The sequence below is a fragment of the Mustela nivalis genome (assembly GCF_964662115.1).
Source record: "Mustela nivalis genome assembly, chromosome: 4".
NCBI classification, from domain to species: domain Eukaryota; kingdom Metazoa; phylum Chordata; class Mammalia; order Carnivora; family Mustelidae; genus Mustela; species Mustela nivalis.
Window position 1 is genome coordinate 21,737,921 of NC_139023.1, and position 13,819 is coordinate 21,751,739.

The window sequence follows — 13,819 nt, forward strand, 5'->3', positions numbered from 1 at the left end:
ATCTCAGCAACTGCCCTTTAACACAATACTCTGAACCTCCCACATCCGAAGCTACTCTCACCAAGCCATTAGTCAACATTTAAGAACCTACTAGGCAATGCCCTACTGATAAAGCTAAAGTAAAATTTTTTAATGTTTGAAATAGGACCCATTAGTCTCAGCATATAAACTCACGCATGCTATAAATGTAAGGTTGAAACTGTAAAAAGAGTGCTGATGTCAAAACTATTTTAAATTTATAATGTTTACATAAAGCATCTCAACACGGAAAGTTAAAATAAACTATAGGCATAGATACCAGCGAAATGTTCAGCGTGCTTTGGGTAGTTAACAGATAACAACATGAGTAAAATTATATATTTAGCCTGACACAGACATCAGCGTGGGTGATGGCTGCTGTTTCCCTCGTGCCCATATTGGCCACCCAGGTGCTCTGGACCACACAGAACTGCCCATCTGCCATCACCCCTTCCACCTCTTGGTAGTTGAAAATGAAGCTGTTGTCACTTTTGGAAGGAAACTTGCCTGGCAGATCAAGCAGGAAATGCAGCAGGAGGTGGAAGAATGTGTGGCATCAGGTGACAAGCAACCACACCGGAGTGTGGTTCTGGTTGATGAGAAGCCTGTAGGTCACTCCTATGTCCTCTACAAAACCAAGGCAGCTGCAGAAGTGGGAATTGACAGTGAGACAATTGTGAAACCAGCTTCAATTTCTAAGGAAGAACTGTTGAATTTAATCAATAATCTAAATAATGATGGTAATGCAGTTGGCCTCCTTGTTCAGCTGCCTCTTCCAGAGCACAGTGAGGAGAGAAAGATCTGCAATGCTGTTTCTCCAGACAAGGATGTTGGTGGCTTTCATGTAATTAATGTAGGGCAAATGTGTTTGGACCAGTATTCATATTATCGGCTACCCCACGGAGTGTCTGGAAAATAATTAAATGAACTAGCACTCCAACCCTACGGAAGAATGTGGTTGTGGCTGGGAAGTCAAAAAATGTTGGAATGCCTGTTGCAATGCTACTACACACAGATGGGGCACATGAATGCTCTAGAGGTGATGCCACTCTTATAATATCTCATTGATACATACTCCCGAAGAGCAACTAAAGAAACACACAATTCTTTTGCAGACATTGTGGTCTCTGCTGCAGACAGTACAAATCTGATCACAGCAGATATGATCAAGGAGGGAGCAGCAGTCGTCCATGTGAAAATAGAGTTCAAGATCCGATAACTGCTAAACCAAGTTGGTTGGAGATGTGGATTTTGAAAGAGGCAGAAAGAAGGCTGGCGACATCTCTCCAGTCCCTGGGGGTGTAGGTCCCATGGTAGTGGCAGTGCTAATGAAAAATAAGTACCGCAGCAAAAAAGGCACTGAAGCTTGAAGAGCAGGAAGTATTGGAGCCTAAGGAGTGTGGAGTAGCAACTAACTAACTATTGTACCTTCTGTCTGTCATGAACAGCTCTCCAAGTAAGTTAAAGAGGCAGAACAGGCCAGTAGAAATGCAATATTTTTGTTTATTTATTTTACTGAAATGGTTTAAAAAGATGCTTTGTATTTACTGAAAGCTTAAATGGGTGGGTGTTTGTGCACATAGCTCTGTAGTACCTCACCAAGGAGCATGCAGGTATCATGCTGGCTGGTGTGATTCAGCTGAGAGAAGCCATTACCCTATTGAGTCACATGAAGGACATTGTCATGTTAAAATGGATGCTTACCTTTGTCAAGACACTTCAGTTAAAATCTGCCTTTTCTAGGACTACATTTCCCAAGTGCTATCCCAATAAAAGTTGATACTCACTTTAGATTCCAAACCTTTCGAGTGCAACTGATCAAACCAAGAGAAAAATGCTGGTAGAGAAAATCAGGGAAAAGGTAAAAAGGAAGAGATGGAAACTCGGTAGAAAAAAAGATGACTCTAATTCTTATATATTGCATGTAAAAACTACATGTTAATGGTGTCCTGAGCTGTTATGTCATGGCTTAGTCATTGGGAAAATGTTCAGGGTTGTTTGATGTACTGTTAGCCTCATTTTAGTTATAGTTTCCACATTTCCTTCCAGGGCTGAATGCCCTATTTTGTAGATTATTTGTGTATATTATGATAATTGGCTTTTCCTATAAACTTAAACTTAATCCTCACATCTTTGTACTGATGGAGGTATCTATATAGTCTCCTTGGTATATCCTGAAATCTATTTTTTTAAAACAAAACTTGGGCTGAATGATCATTAGGACAGCTTGTATATGTATGCAACTTACTTTTCCAGCAAAGAATTGTTAGTAGCTGCCTGCTTTCCTCTGATATACCTGTTGACTTTCCTCAATGGGCTTTTGAGAACTTGAATTAATATTTAATTTAATCAGACTCTCTGATTAAAATTTTGTGTGTGTGTTTGTTTCACAGCTGGGGTTTTTATTGTTGTTGTTGTGTTTGTTTGTTTTTTTAATAAAACACTTCTGACTGGTGTGGGGGGAAATAAAAGATATATTTAGTTAGTTTAGAAACAAATATTTTTTGAGGGCCTGCCATGAACCAGGTACTGCGCTTGAAACCAGACATAAAAATATAAATAATATTTCTGTATTTGAGGCACTAAATATTTAGGGGAGAATAATACATACACATAGTGGCAACTTAATGGTGTATTTGCTGAGCAAGAGGACTACTAAGGAAGGAAGGGTACTAAGGAAGACTCAGGGTACTAAGTGAGTATAGAGAAAGGGGAAACTGACTCGGTTTGGAGTTTAGGTACAGGCTTCCTAAAAATTATAATGCCTGAGTGAGTTCTGAAAAAAGGGTAATATCCATCTGAGGGACAGTAAGAGGAACATTCAAGGCAAAAGGAAAAAAAGTGAACAAATGTGTCGAAATGTGGAATGGCACCAGGTATACTAAGACAAACACACAGTTCCAATCTAAGTGTAAATTATAAGGCATGAATTTGGGGGAGATGAAGCTGAAGAAGTAGTGTTATAAATTAAATGTTTGTGTCCACCCAAATCAATATGTTGAAGCTCTAACCTCAAATATGATAATATTAGGAGGTAAGGCTTTTCAATGGCAATTAGATTAAGATGAGGTCATGAAGGTGGGCCCCTGCTGATGGGATTAGTGCCTCCATAAGAAGAAGAAAAGACACTAGAACTTCCTCTATCCACCAGGAAAGGACACAGCCAGAAGGTGGCCAACTGCAAGGGAGGAAGAGGGACTTCACTAGAAACCAAATCTGGTGGTACGTGGATCTTGGAACTTCCAGCCCCAGAACTGTGAGAAATAATTATCTGTTGCTTAAGCCAGCCAATCCATGGTAGACTACTATAGCAGCCCAAGCCAATTAAGACAGGTAGGTAGGAATAAGTTCATGAAAGGCCCCAAATACCTTATGGAGGAGCTTCCATTTTACTTTGTAAGCAATGGGAAGTCATTCAAGGGTTTTATCTGAAGCCAAAGTCAGAGTTATATTTAGATGAGTGACTGGCAACTTTGCTAAGCATGATCACAAATCATATAGCAGAGTTACCAATGAAGAGACTATTGTAGTTAATGAAGGAGAGAGCTGTTTACAGCTTATAGTAGTATAAAAAAAGAGAAATAAAAATTAAACAAATTTGTAGGAAGATAAAAATAATAAGATTGTGTTAATTGTTGTGTGTGTAGTTAATGGGCTAGTGAAGAGCCAAGAGTCATACCTGAGTATTACACCTAGAGAAATGGGTAGATGGTAGGAAAAATAAAGGCTATCAGGAATACAGGAAGAGGAACAGGATGGGGCACAAAGAAGAGAGGAAGAAGACACATCTTTGACGTGATATTCAACCTGCCTACAGAATATCCAAGTATATCCAGCAAAAAGTTGTTTTTGAGCCTCATTCCAGTGGAGAGGCAGAAATGCAAATTTGTATGACATGAGAGACAAAGAGATTTCTTAAGCTTCTAGAGAATAAAGAAGAAAACCCACGAAATAATCAGAAATCATAATGGCTCTAGACCTTTTAAAAAAAAAAATGAAATTCCAAAGACAATAAACTTGAAGGCTGTGGCCCCACACAAGTCTCATATGCAGTACCTGTAATTAAGTCTAGAGGGAGAGGCAGGTCTTGAAAATAATTGTGGGAGTTGCTTTTGTAAGGTGGACTAAAATGGAATATAAGACCTACAAATCCAATCAAGTGTGAGAGCTGAATTGGCAAGAAAGCCACACCCTAGACTAAGAAGAAGTAAGACAGCTAAAGAGGTAAAACAACCCAGGGCTCTTAACTAGAGGCAGGAAGCAAGCTATAGAGGCTGCTCAGGCACCAAAAATGTCTTATTCCAATGCTCTCTCTTTGGAAATAGCCAAGAACAGAGATGGAAAAGGAAGAATGACATAGAAGTGGAGGAAATCTTACAGAAATAGAGTAAAAACAAAACAAAAAGCAAAGGGGGGAAAATACTAGGAGATTAGAGAACAAGCATACTATAATAGGAGTTACAAAGAAGGAGATTGGGGGGGAAATGGAGACAAGGAAATCACTGAATAAAGAACTCAAGAACATTTCTCAGAACTCAAGGACATGAGTCTGCAGACCAAGAGGGCCCACCATATTCACAAATAGACTCGTACTGAGACTTATCATGATACATTTTGAGAATATGGGAGGAAGGAGAAGATTCTACAGCTTTCTGAGAAGGAAGAAAAGGCTTATATGAAAAGGACAGAAATAAGAATGGCTTCAGACCTCTCATAGCAACACTGGAAATGAGAAGAGTGGGGAAAATGTCTGTGAGATTATGAAAAAAAAAAAGTATTTCCAATCTATAATATAATACTCAGGCAAACTATTGATCCAATGGGCATACAGGGCACCTAGATGGCACAGTCTATTGACTGTTCTACTCTTGGTTTCAGCTTAGGTCATGATCTCAGGGTTTTGGACTGAGACCTCAGTCAGGTTCTGTGATCAGCATGGGGTTTGCTTGAGATTCTCTTTCTCCCTCTCTCTCTGCCTCTCACATGTGTGCACTCTCTCTAATAAATAAATCTTTTTTAAAATGTGAGAAAAGAATTAGATTATTTTGAGATATCAAAGTCTGAGAAATACTTCTCATGCACAATTTCTCAGCAAGTTGCTAGAGGACACCCTGCCAAATACAGAGAGTAATCCAAGGAAAAGGAAGTTATGGAATATAAGAAATAGGACACTCAACACATGAGAGCAGCAAAGGGAATCCCAGGATAATGGTGAATAAAGACCCCAGGAAGACAGCAGTATACCAGTTGTATACAGGCCAGCTAGTCAGGGTCTGAGGAGTGTACTCCATGGTTACACTTGCTGAGTAAGTAATGATATCATTACCAAGATGGCTGAATGGACCACATGCTGAGGACATTACACATTACACACTCAAAGAAGTTCTGCTTTTTGCAAACATCTGAGAACTGGAGGAACTGGAGGCTAGCTAATATGAATTTGAAATCCAAAATACAGAGCAGGACTATATTCCTATTAAAAAACAGTAGTTGGGGGCATCTGGGTGGCTCAGTGGGTTAAAGCCTCTGCCTTCGGCTCAGGTCATAATCCCAGGGTCCTGGGATCGAACCCCGCATCGGGTTCTCTGCTCAGGGGGGAACCTGCTTCCTCCTCTCTCTCTCTGCCTGCCTCTCTGCCTACTTGTGATCTCTGTCTGTCAAATAAAGAATTAAAAAAAAAAAAAAAAAAAAAACAGTAGTTGGCTCAAGACCACTCTGCCCATAAGCCACTGTGGCGGGACCTACATCTTCCAAGACTAATTCATGATCTTGCCCACTTACTTGTCTGGGAATGCCTAAATTCTCAGAAAAGCAGAAGCCATATTATGACCTGGAAACTCTATTCATAGATTTTCTTCTAAAAGCCTACATCTGTTAGTGGTAGTACTCTCCTCTCTGTCATAGCTAGGTTTGTACTCACTACTACCTCTTTATACTATCACCCTTCACATTCTTTTTGATGAAAATAATCACTAATAAAAGTGATAAAACATTAAACTGAGAATCAAAGTGAAAAGAAAAACATCTGTAGGGATATAGATCAAGCTTACCATAGTGGTATATTTTTCTGAGTCCAGTCAGCAAAACAGAAAACTAATTTATTACATTACAAACACCAGACTTATTTAACACAGGAGTTAGAAGGCTAAGAGAATGCAGAGGAAACACTAAAAGAAACCCAGAAGTAATAACTGCAGGAAAGAGCTACCATATCCTAGGCCTGGGCAACAAAAGGGAGATGAGGTTATAAGAATCCAGATTCATAAAGGAGGGGCCGGGAGGAGTGAGTTCAGACATTTGTAAGGATCCCATCTGTTTCATCTGTACTTGAGGCATCTCTGAGGCTGGTTCTGGAACTGCCAAAAGAACATGGAGACTGGGGCAAATTACCACTGTTGGGACTAATCCTGAATGAAATGGGAAAAAAACTGAGAAGTGCCTTCTCCCTCTTCCCACACCCCATTGATAAAAACCTTCCAGGAAGCCATCTGGTAAAGCAGTCTGGGAAATGTCACTGGCAGAGGCACAGTCCCAGCTGCCCCAGCCGCAGCATCACAGAGTAAAGGAAGGCACACTTACTGCTGAGGACTCCAGATAATGACTAGCTCAGCTGGCTACATCTGGAGATGAACCTAAAGATGGGGAAGGGTTTTGAGGTTTCTGTGGTGTTTGAATCTGTTGCAAGAAGATATCTAGCTCTTACTTGAAATTTTAAAATGAAAGATTTTTAAGGGAAGCTTTAAGTTGATTATCAAATGAAATATATTTATATTTGTCCAATACACTCATGAAAGGAACAAAACTATTTCATAAGAAAGATACCATTTTCAGGGGTGGCTGGGTGGCTCAGTGGGTTAAAGCTTCTGCCTTCAGCATGGGTCATGATCCCAGGGTCCTGGGGCCGAGCCCCGCATCGGGCTCTCTGCTCAGCAGGGAGCCTGTTTCCTCCTCTCTGTCTGCTTCTCTGCCTACTTGTGATCTCTATCTGTCAAATAAATAAATAAATAAATAAATCTTTTTTTTTTTGAAGAAAGATACCATTTTCTTTCACATTATGCAATACCTACTACAGTGTTGTATGGCATGAAGAAATTTCTAAATAACTAATTTAAAACAGATTTTTACATCCAAATATATTTTATGATGAATAACTAAAAATAGAAAATGCAAAGTGCCCATACTTTGTCAAAGGGCTGAAAATGTGCTATAAATTGGTCATGAGGAGATAAGATCAAGACACTGAACCAAAAAGTCCTGGCTTTGGACTACCGGCTCTACCATTTACTATTTGGACAAATTGCTTCATCTTTCAAAGACTCAGTTTCCTCAATCTATAAAATGAGGAAAGGATTCCCAGATGAAGATGTGGCAGTGTCTTAAGTGAAACTAGATTAAATGGTTGTCATTAAAGAGAGCGCAAAACAACAGGATTTTAGAAATTATGGATTGAAAAAGATTGAAAATTATTCAAACATAAACTTTTCACCTAAGACGTATATTTCTCTAGATCTGGGTTGATGCTACAGCTTTTCCTAGTATTTCCTTGTATTCCGAGAATACAAGCAGATGCAATAAAGGATTGGTTTATTAGAGATTTGATGCTGTTATTTGAATATGTCTAATTTGTGGAAAGTATAATATGCTAGTTGCTGTGCTAACCTATCCCAAGAAAAGCCTAACTGGTTGGCTCGCACAGTCATAAACTTGAGACACCACCAACATACACACAAGCAAAGTATGCTCTTGGCTTTGGGACTGCCATTGCTATTTGCAGAGACTAGTGATGTTTGCCTGATTCCAAGACAACACAAATTACTTCCGTCTTTGTTCAAATTTCATCTTGGATTGTTGTAATCAAGTTTTTTGGTTTGTTGACGCTGTTTTCCAGCCCTGCGCAGTTCTGGCATGTCATTTGAGGTTGGGTTTCCCTTTGTCCTTACATTTTTCACTTCCACTTTGTAGCTACTCACTGAATTCTCCAATGCTTTGGCTACTCAGGGTGTATAGATCTAAATATCACTAGATATGATGGTAAACCTACTGGTTTTAGTCATTCACTCATTCATTCTTAAACTTATACATTTATTGTCTTCCAAATATTGAGTTCCATGCTTGATGCTGTATATACATAAACGAGGCAATATACTTGCCCTCAACAACACCTAGAAAAGGAAAAGGACACAGAAACAGAAAATTAAAATACACTGAAAAGATTTTAAAACAAAGAGACTTTAGAGAGGTAAGAAAAATAGATAGATCCTGGAGGAGTTCAATTTTATATTCGTAACAACTCCAGAAATTTTAGCAGGAGGAATGTTAGATGCTATCTTCTCTAGGATCTAAAGAAATCCTGGGACGCCTATATGGCACAGTTGATTATGCATCTGACTCTTGGTTTCAGCTCAGGTTGTGATCTCAGGGTTGTGAGATGGAGCCCTGCATCAGGTTCTGCATTCAGCACAGAATCTGCTTAAGACTCTCTCTGCTACCCCTCAAAATAAATAAAAATAAATCTTTAAAATACATAAATACATACATCCCTAGCTAATTTTGCATTTTCCCTGAAGACTCACCCACTGCCTTTTGTACGGGTAGCTAGTGTTTATGTGTACATCCAGGTGTCTCTCTGTGAGTTGTTGTTGTTGCATTACTAATACTGTTATTGTGTTGTTTTTGTTAATATTTTCCTTTTTGTTCTTTGCTAAACAGATATGTGAATTTGGTAACTGCTCCTCACCCTGTATTGCCAAGGAAGTCCTGGGTTATATGAAACATTCCCTTGAAATCAGATCTTGGTCACCAATTGACAATCAACATCCTACTATTAACTCAGTGAAGAATACAAGTTACAATACTTGTTGGAGGTAAATAGTTTAAAAATAAACTGATACTGGTCAGAATGCCTAAAATTAACAACACAGGAAACAACAGACATTGGCAAGGATGCAGAGAAAGAGGAACCCTCCTAACCCTCCTACACTATTGGTGGGAAGGCAAAGTGATACGACCACTCCGGAAAACAGTGTGGAGGCTCCTCAAAATTTTAAAACTAAAAATACCTATGACCCAACAATTGCACTACTAGATATTTATCCAAAGGATAAAAACAGAGATCTGGTATATATATAATGGAATACTATGCAGCCATCAAAAGAATGAAATCTTGCCATTTGCAATGATGTGCATAGAACTAGAGAGTATTATGCTAATCAAAATAAGTCAGAGAAAGACAAATAACATGATTTCACTCATATGTGCAATTTAAGAAACAAAACAGATGAGCAAAGGGGGAGGAAAGGAAATATAAAATAAGATAAAACAAAGAGGGAGACAAACCATAAGAGACTTTAAATTCTAGAAAACAAACTGAGGGCTGTTAGATAGGAAGTGGGTGGGGGGAAGGAGTAACCAGGTGATGGGCTTTAAGGAGGGCACTCAATAGAATGAGCACTGGGTGTTATAAGAAACTGATAAGTCACAAAATACTACCCCTAAAATTAATAAAACACTGTATGTTAACTAAATTGAATTTAAATAAAAAATTTTTAAAATCTCATTTTGAAACATGAATAGGTGTAATAATCTCATTCAGGGCTTCTCAATCTAATCTAATCTCACTACTGAAATTTTGGGCCAGGTAATCTTTTGTTGCAGAAAGCTGCCCTGTTCATTATTGAATGTTTAGCAGTATCTATGGTTTTTACTGGATGCCAGTAAGATCTCACCCAACAAGTCATGACTTATCAAAAATATAACCAGACATTGCCACATATCTTTGGAAGCAAAATCACACACAATTGAGAACCACTGTCCTAGTCAAAGTGCATGTGTCAGGTTAGCTGACCACTTGAGAGTCGACTCTCCAAATAACTGTTTTGCAGATTATAGAGATATCTGAATAGTTCTGGCACTATTAGCTGGGACTTTTAAATTCTTGATATGGTTCCCAATTGTGAATGGATCTGAAATGAGGATATATACAAATAACCATAATTACAGATTAAAGCAATAAATTATTGAGTATCTAGAATTTGGCAGGCAAGGCAGCAGCAGATTTACATGAAAGTAGTGTGCACTGAGCAATTACTATGTGTCCAGTAAATAAATATTACATCCATTATCTCATTTAATTTTCTCAACCTTATGATATAGACGCTATCTTTATTCCAGTACTACAGATAAGGAAACTGAGGTTTAGAAAGGTTAAATTGGAACTTCTAATCAAAATGCTCAGCTAAACTGACACAGGAAACCAACACCTTCTATTACCACAAAAACATAAAAATGCTAGATTAAGAAACATACATAGTTTTTAATTAAAATTAATAGTAAAGATTCAAAGCAAGAAATGTTATTCTGAGGCCCAGAAATGAGAAGGGAATACACAGTAGTAACAGAATATTGAGATCAGGTGGGTATAATGACATCACTGGGGTCTGAGATACTAATACTCTGACAGAATACTGGTATTAAAGCCTCTGAATAAAGTCAGAAGTCAGGAAAATCCCCTTGGCAAAGTTCCACCTACTAACAATATGGCATTATTATAAGCCATCGACCCTGAGCCTTGGATGGAAGATGTCTTCCTCAAGAGATAAGATTCCCCAGCTGACATCTAGCAAAAATGTAATATCCAAATTTGTTTATGACCTGCAGGGAGACGCAGAGCTAAAAAACTAACATAAAAACATCTCCAAAGTGAGTGAACATATAGGACTATATCAGAAGTAGCTATAAGGGCGCCGGGGTGGCTCAGTGGGTTAAAGCCTCTGCCTTCGGCTCAGGTCATGATCCCAGGGTCCTGGGATGGACCCCCACATCGGGCTCTCTGCTCAGCAGGGAGCCTGCTTCCTCCTCTCTCCCTCTCTGCCTGCCTCTCTACCTACTTGTGGTATCTGTCAAATAAATAAATAAAATCTTTAAAAAAAAAAAAAGTACCTATAATCAATAGGGTCATTTCCATGGATCAAAAAAAAAAAAAAAAAAAGAAAGAAAGAAACCTGAACAATATATAGTTCCATCAAGAAAAGAAATATTAGTGTTAAATTTTAAGAGTGGCATTTAAAATACTGAATTTTCTACTTACTTTAATTCTCCAAGTGACACATATATTAACCTCTATACAACTAGTATGTTCATAGCAAGCAATCAATAATTGTCTATTTACTCAACAAACATTCTGGAGCATCTCCTAAATGTAAGGTGCTAGGCTGAGTAAGACATGGTACTGGTCCTCATAGAACGCAGATTTCAATTACTTTCCTTTTTAAAAAATGTATTTATTTTTATTGTGGTAAAATACACATAAAATTTACCATTTTTACCACTTGTAAGTGTGCAATTCAGTGGCATCAAGTACATTCACACTGTTGTGCAACTGTCACCACAATTCTTCCGCAGAACTTTTTCATCACCCCACACTGAACTTCTGGACCTATTAAACGATAATTCCCCAGTCCCTTCTCCCCCTGCCCCAGGTAACCAATGGTCAACTTTCTGTCTCTGTGAATTTGACTAGTCTAGGGGTACATTGTATCATTACAACAATGCGATATTGTTTTCTCATGTCTGGCTCAGTTCACTTAGCATAATATCTTCAATCTCCATCCAAGTTGTGGCAAGTGTCAGAATTTCATTTCTTTTTAAGGCAAAATAATGTTCTGTTGAATGTATACACTACATTTTGTTTATCCTCAATTACTTTTAAATGGCTAATCTCTCATTTTCTTTCCTTCAAAGAGATAGTGTCTGTCACATCACAGTAGCTCCCCCCGATGCCAGGTCCCTGCTTTCGCTGCCACCCCTGAAAGTATAAGGTGCTCTTTTTTACGGTTTTTGTTTTCAAAACGATTCCTGATCCTTCTGTATTTCTCTTTATAAGTCATCGGAACTTACAGGTGTCTTTTTCTAAGGTAATATACAAGTCAGAAACATCAAATTGGGCAATTTCAGGTATGTAAAGAATTCAGTCTGAGCATCAGTTCTTACTGGTTTCTTCGTTTGGGTAGTATCACTAGCCCAGCCCAGACTATACTGCCACAGTGCATTTTGCTCCAGGACCAACGTGCCTAGCTCTCCAACATGTTTAGATACCCTTCTCAGTTTCTGAATGTAGCTTATTCTCTCCTGTTTTATTACATTCATTCTTTTTTGTCTTCAAAAACAAAAAAATAATAAGCTGAATCAAACTATAAAGCATTTAAGAAAACATTGCCTGAGTAGTCAACAGAAGCTGAAGAATCATTAATAACAGGAATAAAGAAAGATTTCAAAATAATATAATTGTCATTTTATAATATCCAATGATGGAGAAAAAGAAACAAAACCCTAAAGAAAGAATATTATTAAAGGTGGATGCTGGGCGGGGGGGCTCCTGGGTGGCTCAGTCAGTTAAGCAGATCACTCGAGATTCTGGCTCAGGTCATGATCCCATGGGTTATGAGATCGAGTCCCATGTGGGGCTCTGTGCTCTTCATGGACTTTGCTTGAAAGTCTCTCCCTCTCTCTCTGCTCCTCCCTCCTCCCTCCCTCTCTCTCTCTCTCAAATAAATAAATCTTTTTTTTAAAAAAAAAAAAAAGGTGGATGTGGAAAACAAATTTCTTGAAATCTAAATTATAGTCATTGAAATTAAAAAAAAAATCAATAGCTAAGATAAACAAGATTCCCCTGAGAAGACAATCCCTGAATAGAAGAGAGCTCTGCAGGAATCATCCAGAACATAGTGTAAGAGAGAGAGAAAAATATGAGAGTTTAAAAGACATGGTGCTCATTATATCACAGACTTGTTTTTCTTATCCCTCATCCTGCTCTAGCTTTGTGTGTATTCATATCCCATAATGGGAGAGATGGAAGCAGGCTTGTGCTCCTTTAATAAATTCCAGGTCCTATAATAAATGTTCACTACCACTCTAATCCCCCCTGCTAACACTTACTGCTCATGACCTAAAATTTGGAATATACTGTGCTTTGAAGGACTCTGTGGGCCACCTAGACTTAAATCCACTTCTCAGAGAGACTACATTGGATAGTGAATATTTTGTACTCTCATTTTTATATCAAAAGGGCCCTCCAGATGGTCTATTTCTTGTTGGCTCAGCCCAAAAACACATGCATAAATCAGCAGCAAATTTGGTAATAGGACACAACATTTGGAATCAAAATGATCCACTGACATGATCATGCTGTGTTTCCTAGCCATGCTTTGATCTCTCAAATCATAGCAAAACTCACTTCAAAATAAAAACATGTCTAAATATGCCATTCTAATTGTATTCAAAAAATCAGATTCATGAACACTTTTCAATCAAGCAAGTATTTTATTATTCTGTGTAGAAAGTACATGTGCTACTGTCACTATGGGTAGTTCATGATTTTCACAAGAAATCTAAGTTCATCTTAATGTGATTCTTTTAAAATTAGAAATGTTCTTCTTAATTGATGAGGCTGCTGTAATCTTTTCAAAATCTTTTTCAAATGTAGTTTATCTTATTCCATAATTTTTCTTATTACTGTTTTTAGACATAAGTTTCCTTGGAAACAGGAGTTTCAATGGACTTTAGCCCCAAATAGGCTAAAAAATTGCCTTTATCCATTTATCATTTCATTGTAATTAAATCTATATGATGTGGTCTGTTCTCATGTATGGTGTCTTGTTTCCATGGTAACTGAGATTTTTTTTACTACCCATACTTTGAAATGCCTTCACAGTATTTCTTGATTAACTCATGAGCCCAAAATTGCATTTTGTAAACTTACATGTAGTGGAACTTATAAAGAAAGACTGTAAAAAAATTATCTTGT

The 13,819-nt window shown here is 38.0% G+C and overlaps 1 pseudogene across 1 annotated transcript; it reads left to right on the top strand.

Moving 5' to 3' along the window:
* Positions 1–389: 389 nt before the first annotated feature.
* Positions 390–1,437, top strand: LOC309862967 (bifunctional methylenetetrahydrofolate dehydrogenase/cyclohydrolase, mitochondrial pseudogene; annotated as a pseudogene). Its single transcript has one exon. The product of its transcript is annotated as a bifunctional methylenetetrahydrofolate dehydrogenase/cyclohydrolase, mitochondrial pseudogene (transcript).
* The last annotated feature ends 12,382 nt before the right edge of the window (positions 1,438–13,819 follow it).